Source organism: Helianthus annuus, chromosome 6, assembly GCF_002127325.2.
Source record: "Helianthus annuus cultivar XRQ/B chromosome 6, HanXRQr2.0-SUNRISE, whole genome shotgun sequence".
In the NCBI taxonomy this organism is placed as follows: domain Eukaryota; kingdom Viridiplantae; phylum Streptophyta; class Magnoliopsida; order Asterales; family Asteraceae; genus Helianthus; species Helianthus annuus.
In genome coordinates, this window is record NC_035438.2 from 50,549,536 (window position 1) to 50,560,501 (window position 10,966).

A 10,966-nucleotide genomic window follows, 5' to 3' on the forward strand; every position below is an offset into this window, starting at 1 on the left:
GGGCTGGGTCTTGGACTGGTGATAAGTTTGAGATCCAATTACATTTAACATGTAATTAAATGTTGAATTTGAATCAAAATAACCGCTCGAAACCGTATGTCTTCTCCGGCCTTTGGTTGTTTAACCGGAACCGGTGACCATTCATGTTCTGTTTTCCCGTAACCGATCACCTCCACTCACCTATATATATCCGGCTATCTTTTCTTCATTCGATCCCTTTCACTCGTTCATTAAAACCGAAATAAAACAGAACCGAAACACCGACTCGAAACCACTCGACTCGCCGGAACCCGTACACGCCTCACCGGAGCTCACCACCACCTACCCGTCTCCGACCGGTAACCTTCCGATTCAATTATTCTTTTATTTTCGTTTATCTTTTGATTATTCAGTTATATTTTTATTAATATTATTATTATTATTATTATTATTATTATTATATAAATCAGAATTATAGTATATAAATACATATAATCAGATATATTTTTTTCTGATTATTAATTAAATCAGAAGTATTTATAAAATCAGAATTTTATAAACCTATATATTATTTTCTGATTTATTAATTAATTTAATAAATCAGTTTTATAATTTCAGAATCTATAATTATTATTCCAGAATTTTCATTCCTTATTTAATTAATTCCGAATTTTTATTATTATATATATTTCAGAATTATTATTGTTAAAACAGAATTATTATTTAAAATAATCAGAATTTGTTTATAATCAGAATTTATATTACTTGTTTCAGAATTTTACTTCTTATTTATTTAAATCAGATTTATAACTATTATTTATTTAAAAACAGTTTTTATTATTTCAGAATTTATATTTAAATCTGAATTATTTTCAGATTTATTACTTCAGAATTTATGTTTATTATTTCAGAATTTATGCTTATTATTTCAGAATTTCTATTTATTATTTTCAGAATTATTAATAAATAAGTCAGAATTATTATTTGTGTTATTTATTTAATCAGAAATTATTTATAACTAGAATTTTATAAATAAGTTTATTATTTATAGAATTGTTAACTAAAGTTAGGTATTTATTTTAAATTGTTAATTTAAAATAATTATATACCTATTTAAATTCTTATTTATTTAATCCAATATTTTTGAAATTCTATTTGTAATATTTTGGAAAGATTAATATTTATTTTACCTATTTATTTGTCATATAATAATTCCCAAAATTCCCAATATTTAACAAAATCTTTCCAACATAATAGGGTAATTCTCTTGTGCGCGTTCTCTTGGAAATTCTTGATTTTATCTTATTCCAAAATACGCAACGCAACCAAAGGTGAGTATACTTGACCCATTTTCTTTTCACACTTTTGGGTGTAGTATGCATTTCCTTATCAAAAACACAATGATAAACACTTTCATTGCACAATCTATCCATACTATTGTGAAACTACTTGATCATTGATTATCTATGTTGTGCTGATGTTAACATCTATGGCTATATGTTCATTAACTTTGCAAGCCTCCCCTATCAATGGCAGAGCGCTGTAGGTTGTAACGCCCCTCCCGTATATACGGGTATTGTTAGGTTTAATCTATTAACTCTATTACCACCCTTTCGAGGGTTAGGCTATGTTAATTGCGTAACTATGGTTTGGACATGTGGATTTCATCGTTACGAGTACAACAGTTAATTAATATCAGTTGTTCACATGGAATAGATTTGATAAACTATTTAACTCTATTATGCTATATTCAAACCTGTATACTCGCCAGCAATTATTTGTTGATTGTATTTTAAATGCATACTGCAGGCTGAGGATTCAAGAAAACAAGAAAAGGCTAGGATGGCTTAGAAACCCATCAACTATTTAAATTTACAATCTATGTTATGTACTTTTTCATTTCCATGTATTGTATGAAACTTATGAATATCAATGAAATAAACTTTAATTATTGTCACCACTAGTGTTATGATGTCTTTTGAACAGTTTGTACGTCTCATCTCGATGTTTCCGCCATCGGTTGGGGTGTGACAGATTGGTATCAGAGCCATAACTATAGGGAATTAGGATTGCCTTGCTTTACCTAGTCTATAGTTTAAGAGCTTTCTCATTTACTTGCTGTTAAAGACATTATCCTTTGCTTTCTTCTTTGCTTCTCTCTATTCTTTTGGACTTCTAATATACAAGCCTTTCCTAAGGCTAACACAATACACACTTGGAAGCTTTGAAGACACTCTTATAACACAATCGAAATGATTCATCAAGATAGGGGTGATTCCCACACTTGGTGATGATTTTCAATCAGCTATACTTTGATTTTGCACGAAATCTACCCTCAAGTTAGGAGTGATATCCAAATCTTGATGGGAGTTTTCCATTTCCTAATCTAGTGGACCCTCATCTTTGGATGGGTACTAACCACGTTAGGGTACGATGTTATCAAGTTAGAGGTGAAACTCGCATCTTGTTAACTAGTCCCATTCCTTGATTTTCGATCTCGCCAAATTTTCGATTTACCCAATCGATTAAGGACGTGTAGTAACTGGAAGGACAAACATCGTTAGTCGCTCCTCGATGAGAATGTTTGTCTATTAGGCCAAAGCACGTTTCCTTAATTCGAAAAGGACTTCGATTCACTTTGGAATAGTCTATGTTACGTTCCGTGACACTCCATATTTATTGATAAAATCTCTTTTTATGCTATCTCAATTATCATGTGATTTATATTTGAGCGTTATCTTCAATTCAAATTTGGGAACACGAAGCACGTTATTATCGCAATCCAAAACAATTAATAACTACTCTCTTTCGTGAACAAACTAAATTTATATTGCTTTCATTATTCTATGTGAAACATCATTCTATGTGTAATACTATGTTAAACTATGTGAAACTATTTGGTGATTCATGTGAGAAACTATGTGCTATGTGATGCATACATGAAATCAATTTTCCTAAACAAAAACATTATGATTAAAAGTCTCATCCATTTCTTGTTTTGAATTTCTAGATGTCATCATCTCGTCAGTACTCTCACTCTCCCAGAAAATCCAAGTTCCTTTTTATCAGATGTACACTTTATTATCTTCGATCTTTTATGATGAAACTCTTCCTTGTCAATTTTGAACCATTTTTAGGATTTCACTTTTGCGCATACATCATACGATTATACATCATTAGCATGCATAATTTCACTTAATTTTAATTACACTTTCGTAACAACGAGTGAAGACATATCATCGAGATAGGAGTGATTTCCTTACCTTGACGATTAACTTCGCTTCTTTTCTCATCTTACAACGACCTCACCAACGGATTTGGGGTGATTCCCTTACCTAGGTGATCGTTACCAATACTTTCTTTAATAGATTATATTGCGTAAACACGATCATGTTTATACCTAAATCATTTATCATGTATTTCAAAATGCTTCATTTATTTAGACGTATCTCCTATTCTATAATCTATTTTCACATCGCTCGCATACACAAAAATTTTCAATGTTACCAAAAACGCGTATTCCTCGATTTCAAAAATTTCACAAAATACTACTGTCACCCTAATCAGTTTAATAAATCTATTGCCCACAAAATTTCGTATTCCACGTAATTACTAAAACGCACTCATCTCGCATCACTATACTAAAGAATTCTAAATTTCCAATTGAGAATCAAACCAACTTTTCATACAGAATATTACAAATATTATCCGATCAGTTATCAAAACTCTTTTCAAGATCAACAAAAACATTTTATTAAGGACACCTTTCACGATCACCAGGTTCATATACCAAAATTCCTTTTCCTAAGGTTAAACCTTTTCACTAGAATCTGTAAACTTCGAAGTTAGTAATACAAAAAAAAAAAAAAAACTTCTTAAAACGATGCAAACTTTTTAATTCGAAGAACTTTTCAAAACCTCGCTTGATACGTTAATTAAATTCAAAACACGTGGGCAAGGAAACTTTATAAGGACGACAAATTTTCAGCTATGAATTTTTTTTTTAAAACCATAATAGCACTTCCATTCTTTTACAAAGTATCCTTTCGCATAATCAAAAGATGTTTTCCTTTATATTCTCTTTACAATTCACAAACTAGATTCTACATTCCTGACAACTCAATCTAATTTAACTTCACGTTTTGCACAAACAACTATATATGTATATCATTTTACACGTTTTAGTCAATATCTCACAACAATCTCACGCGTGTCACTCGTTCTCTTTTTCCTTTCATATTCAAAACTTTAAACCTTTTATGCGCATAAACTCATGTATTTTAATTTTATATTATAAACAAAATCATTAATCCCTACGTCCATACTTATACATTTTATGCTTTCACTTATGTTCACACTTACGCATTTATGTTATACTCACGATTCAAAACTCATACGTTTTACGTTTATACACACACTCACAATTATACATTTACGTGATACTTAAATTCATATTCATACACCTTCGTTTTACTTATAATCATATACACATTCATACGTATGCAATTTGCGTATACGCTTATACCGCTATGTTTATACTTGTATTTATATTCAGACACATTCTCACGTCTGTTATGATCCTCGTATTTATATACTCATAACTACCACGACACGTTTCGTGTCTATACTTTGACTCATATTTACACACGTACTCCCCACAATACGTTCGTATGCTTACACTTGTACTCATATTTATACTCATAGTCGCAACAACATACTTGTACTTGTACTTATACGATCACGTTTACACTCATATATATATATATACTCATACATTCCATTCGTACTTAAACATTCATGTTTTACACTTAATTTTCACATTTACAACCATACTCATGCATCTTATGTTTATACTCATATTTATACTCGTATTCACACTCGTACTTGTGTTCATACTCTCATTTATACGAATTTTGTCCATACTCACGTCATTCGTTTGTGCTCAAATTGTGCTCACATTTATGCTCATTTTAATACACGTTATGCTTATACTTTTGCTCACACTCCTGGCATGCGTTTTATGTTTATGCTCACGTGCGTGTTCAAATTTAAACTTATACTATGCTCATGCTTTTTACTCAAAATTTATACATTCGCACATGTACACGGGCGAAACCCGAAGGATTCGTTTACGTTAGTCTTATACTATTTGGAACGCGAACATGCTTACATGTTACATTTTTATACGCACACAATCTTATTTTCAAAATTTATGTATACCTTGATTCATACGCAAATTAGTACAAGCTATGCGGATCATGCGACGATTGGTATAATCGCGGGTGCACACGGGATTATAGTAATAAGCGCATGAGAACCATAGAGTGTACTACTGTGTATGGTAAGACATGGAACGTAACATGACACGAATAACGAAACGGACGTAACATGGTCAAAACATGGTGGGTACACCCCTGGTACATCCTATATATAAGTGTTTTCACCACGTTACCAAACTTTCGTGAAACGTGCCATGAGAAATTCAGTGTTTTGCACACCTTTTTGGACCTAATGCAAACTTTAAACAACTTACAAACGCATTATGTCCGATTATCCAAGACGAAACTCCATTCTTACTACGCAACTTTTGTATGTCCAATACTTATGCCATTCTTATTCCATGTCTTTGATATGACTCCCATTCACAATCAAGTTTCATCTATTCCCTCCGTGGAATCCTTGGATGCCATCTTTTCAACAGTCTTCCTCTTAGATTTCGAGGACGAAATCTCCTAAAGTAGGGGAGACTGTAACATTTCGTATTTTCAAACTTTCCATTTTTGGAAAGTCTACTTGTACTTTCTACTTTTGTAAGTTGTACCTTTGTTGTACTTGATTCAAATTCCAAAATTGTACTCGAGACTTGAAATCATAATGAAATTGCATGATTTTATCCATATTTTGTGTTTGAATACTATGAATCATTGAAACTATGAAACTATGTTAAGCACGTTGAAACTATGTTAAACACGTTGAAACTATGTTAAACACGTTGAAACTATGTTAAACACGTAAAAACAGAGAAATTACATCTTAATCTCAGCTCTTAAATTCATCGTTGCCAAGAGATTACCCTAAACCATGCAAAAATTGGGAATTTATACGCTAATTCGGTAAAAATATTGAAGTTTGGGTTAAATTTGATTTTTATTATATTACTTTATTAATATTTTAGATAAATAAAATAACAATTTAAATTAAATAAATAATTATTTCTGAATTTTTATTGATGTTCTAAGCATTTTCGTTAAATAACCTAACCCGGTTAGTTTTATAAAGGGCAGCACTAAGTGAGTTAGAAAACTCAGTTAGTGGCTAACCCAGTTAGTCAGGCTAATTATTAACAAAAAGGTGGTTTAAATGCATCAAACCGGATTCGAACCCGCGACCCTTCACTCAACAAACGCGCACACAACCAGCTGGGCTGGGTCTTGGACTGGTGATAAGTTTGAGATCCAATTACATTTAACATGTAATTAAATGTTGAATTTGAATCAAAATAACCGCTCGAAACCGTATGTCTTCTCCGGCCTTTGGTTGTTTAACCGGAACCGGTGACCATTCATGTTCTGTTTTCCCGTAACCGATCACCTCCACTCACCTATATATATCCGGCTATCTTTTCTTCATTCGATCCCTTTCACTCGTTCATTAAAACCGAAATAAAACAGAACCGAAACACCGACTCGAAACCACTCGACTCGCCGGAACCCGTACACGCCTCACCGGAGCTCACCACCACCTACCCGTCTCCGACCGGTAACCTTCCGATTCAATTATTCTTTTATTTTCGTTTATCTTTTGATTATTCAGTTATATTTTTATTAATATTATTATTATTATTATTATTATTATTATATAAATCAGAATTATAGTATATAAATACATATAATCAGATATATTTTTTTCTGATTATTAATTAAATCAGAAGTATTTATAAAATCAGAATTTTATAAACCTATATATTATTTTCTGATTTATTAATTAATTTAATAAATCAGTTTTATAATTTCAGAATCTATAATTATTATTCCAGAATTTTCATTCCTTATTTAATTAATTCCGAATTTTTATTATTATATATATTTCAGAATTATTATTGTTAAAACAGAATTATTATTTAAAATAATCAGAATTTGTTTATAATCAGAATTTATATTACTTGTTTCAGAATTTTACTTCTTATTTATTTAAATCAGATTTATAACTATTATTTATTTAAAAACAGTTTTTATTATTTCAGAATTTATATTTAAATCTGAATTATTTTCAGATTTATTACTTCAGAATTTATGTTTATTATTTCAGAATTTATGCTTATTATTTCAGAATTTCTATTTATTATTTTCAGAATTATTAATAAATAAGTCAGAATTATTATTTGTGTTATTTATTTAATCAGAAATTATTTATAACTAGAATTTTATAAATAAGTTTATTATTTATAGAATTGTTAACTAAAGTTAGGTATTTATTTTAAATTGTTAATTTAAAATAATTATATACCTATTTAAATTCTTATTTATTTAATCCAATATTTTTGAAATTCTATTTGTAATATTTTGGAAAGATTAATATTTATTTTACCTATTTATTTGTCATATAATAATTCCCAAAATTCCCAATATTTAACAAAATCTTTCCAACATAATAGGGTAATTCTCTTGTGCGCGTTCTCTTGGAAATTCTTGATTTTATCTTATTCCAAAATACGCAACGCAACCAAAGGTGAGTATACTTGACCCATTTTCTTTTCACACTTTTGGGTGTAGTATGCATTTCCTTATCAAAAACACAATGATAAACACTTTCATTGCACAATCTATCCATACTATTGTGAAACTACTTGATCATTGATTATCTATGTTGTGCTGATGTTAACATCTATGGCTATATGTTCATTAACTTTGCAAGCCTCCCCTATCAATGGCAGCGCTGTAGGTTGTAACGCCCCTCCCGTATATACGGGTATTGTTAGGTTTAATCTATTAACTCTATTACCACCCTTTCGAGGGTTAGGCTATGTTAATTGCGTAACTATGGTTTGGACATGTGGATTTCATCGTTACGAGTACAACAGTTAATTAATATCAGTTGTTCACATGGAATAGATTTGATAAACTATTTAACTCTATTATGCTATATTCAAACCTGTATACTCGCCAGCAATTATTTGTTGATTGTATTTTAAATGCATACTGCAGGCTGAGGATTCAAGAAAACAAGAAAAGGCTAGGATGGCTTAGAAACCCATCAACTATTTAAATTTACAATCTATGTTATGTACTTTTTCATTTCCATGTATTGTATGAAACTTATGAATATCAATGAAATAAACTTTAATTATTGTCACCACTAGTGTTATGATGTCTTTTGAACAGTTTGTACGTCTCATCTCGATGTTTCCGCCATCGGTTGGGGTGTGACACCGTGTCGGTGCAACACGGGGTCGTGTCCAACTTTCCAGTAACTGGGATCTGGAAAACAATCACTGTAACTCCGACCACGGGCCGTGTTCGCTGAGCACGGGGCCGTGGTGAACCTTCTGACCAACATTCTTTTCTGTTTTTATTGCAGGACTTGGAACTAGATGCCATCTTACATAGTGTATGAGCTCCAGTTCTAATAAGGACATAAAAGAACCTCTAGAAGAACCCGAACGCTTTCTCAGAAAAAGACTAAAAGCTAAAAACCAAGAGAAAGTTTCGGGGAATCCACCTCAAATGGCGGACCAACGTACCCTCATGGACTATCTACGACCTACCGTAGGTAACCTAGGCGCCGGTATCAATGCACCGAATGTTGAAGCCAATAACTTCGAACTTCGGCCGCATTTGATACAAATGCTCCAAAACTCCGCAACCTTCCATGGGCTTGCGGATGAGGATCCCCATTTACATATTACTAATTTCTTAGAAATATGTGATACCTTTCGGATCAATGGAGCATCAAATGACGCCATCCGCCTTCGAATGTTTCCTTTTTCACTAAAAGACCGAGCTAAAGCTTGGCTCAACGCCCTCCCAGCTGGATCGGTAAACACCTGGGATGAACTAGCCCAAAAATTTCTATATAAGTATTTCCCTCCCGCTAAAACGGCTAAATTAATGACTGAAATTAATACATATTCACAAGAGGACGGGGAATCCTTATATGAAGCTTGGGAAAGATTCAAGGAACTATTATGCAAGTGTCCACATCATGGCCTTGCGATATGGCAACAGGTATCCACTTTCTATAATGGACTGTTGCCACACACAAGGCAGACACTTGACTCTAGCTCCGGGGGACTTTTAGGTAATCGCCGCCCGCATGAAATATATAACCAAATTGAGGAAATTGCTCAAACCAATTTTCAGTGGCACACCCCCCGAGGCAATAAATCTATTGCCCCGGGCGCCCATAAGGTTGATGAAAGCACTTCTTTACAAGCCCAAATCGAGGCCCTTTCTTCAAAAATAAAAAAAATAGAAATGACAAAAACAGTCTCGGTTATGGCTTGTGAAGGGTGTGGTGGGCCACATGAAAATTGGAGTTGTATGAAAGAACCGGACGATCAACAAGAGTCGGTAAGCTACATTGATAATAGACCTAGGCCGTCGGGTCCTCCAACGGGCACTTACAACCAAGGATGGCGAAGCCACCCAAACCTTGGTTGGAGGGAGCCCGATAATAGTAGTAACCAACAAACCCAACGAACAAACTTTCAACAACCAAGAAATGAGTCACAAAATTTCACTCAACAACAAGGTGGACGAGAAAGGCTTGAAGATACTGTATTTCGCCTCATCTCCGACACTGAAAAGAAAAACCCGGAAAGGTTTCTACAATTAGAGTCAAATTTTAGAAATCAACAAGCTAGTATTCAAAACATAGAAAAACAATTAAATCAACTAGCTCAAATTTTTTCCGAGAGACCACAAGGTGCATTACCAAGCAATACCGAAACAAACCCAAAAGCGCAAGTTCATCTCATCACGTTATGAAACCGCACCGTGGGGCCTGCGGAAGCGCCACCGCCGACAAAAGAAACTGTACCCCCGCCTCTGCAGGAGAAGAACTCCCCTCCGTCATCAGAGCCTACCAAGGCTCCTCGAGTTCCAAACCCCGGTAGGTTAATTCGTCAAAAGACCAATGAGCAATTCGCAAAATTCGAAAGTCTATTAAAACAATTGCATGTCAATATTCCTTTTATTGATGTCCTAACCCAAATGCCCAAATACTCTAAGTTCATGAGGGACTTCCTCACTCATAAAAAGAAAATTGAAACTTTGCAATTAGTTAACTTAGGCGAAGAATGCTCTGCTCTCGTACTCAACAAACTTCCCCAAAAGAAAATCGATCCCGGAAGCTTCACGATTCCCTGCTCAATCAGGGACTCCCCCGTTCGTAATGCACTAGCCGATCTTGGGGCTAGCATCAACCTCATGCCCTCATCAATGTTTAAAAGACTCGGCCTAGGAACAACGAGTCGTACAAAAATGAGCATACAACTTGCTGATCGATCCGTCAAATTCCCGCAAGGTGTCATCGAAAATGTCCTGGTAAAGGTAAGCAAATTCGTCTATCCGGCCGACTTTGTCATACTCGATATGGAGGAAGATGTAACACCTCGAAAAATTTCGTCCAATAATGTCTTGACACGTGTCATAAGGTTCCGTTATGTGAAAACATACTTTAAAGGGACTAAAAGTGACAAACCGTGAAAACTATGGAACGTAAGGGTCCAAAGTGTCGACAATGGAGAAATAGGCTCTATGATAACCCCACATAATGTTTATAACCTTTAACGGATGGTTCATGGATCATACGACGCGGAAATTGCCTAAAAGTGAAGTATTGTAAACTATAGGGGCCAAAAGTGTCAACATGTTTAATTTATACCTCTGAGTGAACTTTTGGCAGACCCGAAGCTTTGTATAGCTAAAATATACTCACTAGAATATGTGGTTAAAATTTCATGAAGTTTCGTCAACGTATGAGAAAG

At 33.6% G+C, this 10,966-nt stretch overlaps 1 non-coding gene across 1 annotated transcript; it reads right to left on the reverse strand.

Annotated features, from left to right (window-relative positions):
- Positions 1-9,080: 9,080 nt before the first annotated feature.
- Positions 9,081-9,187, reverse strand: LOC118480105. The gene has a single exon (XR_004861741.1). It is a non-coding gene; the product is annotated as a small nucleolar RNA R71 (small nucleolar RNA).
- Between the last annotated feature and the right edge of the window lie 1,779 nt (positions 9,188-10,966).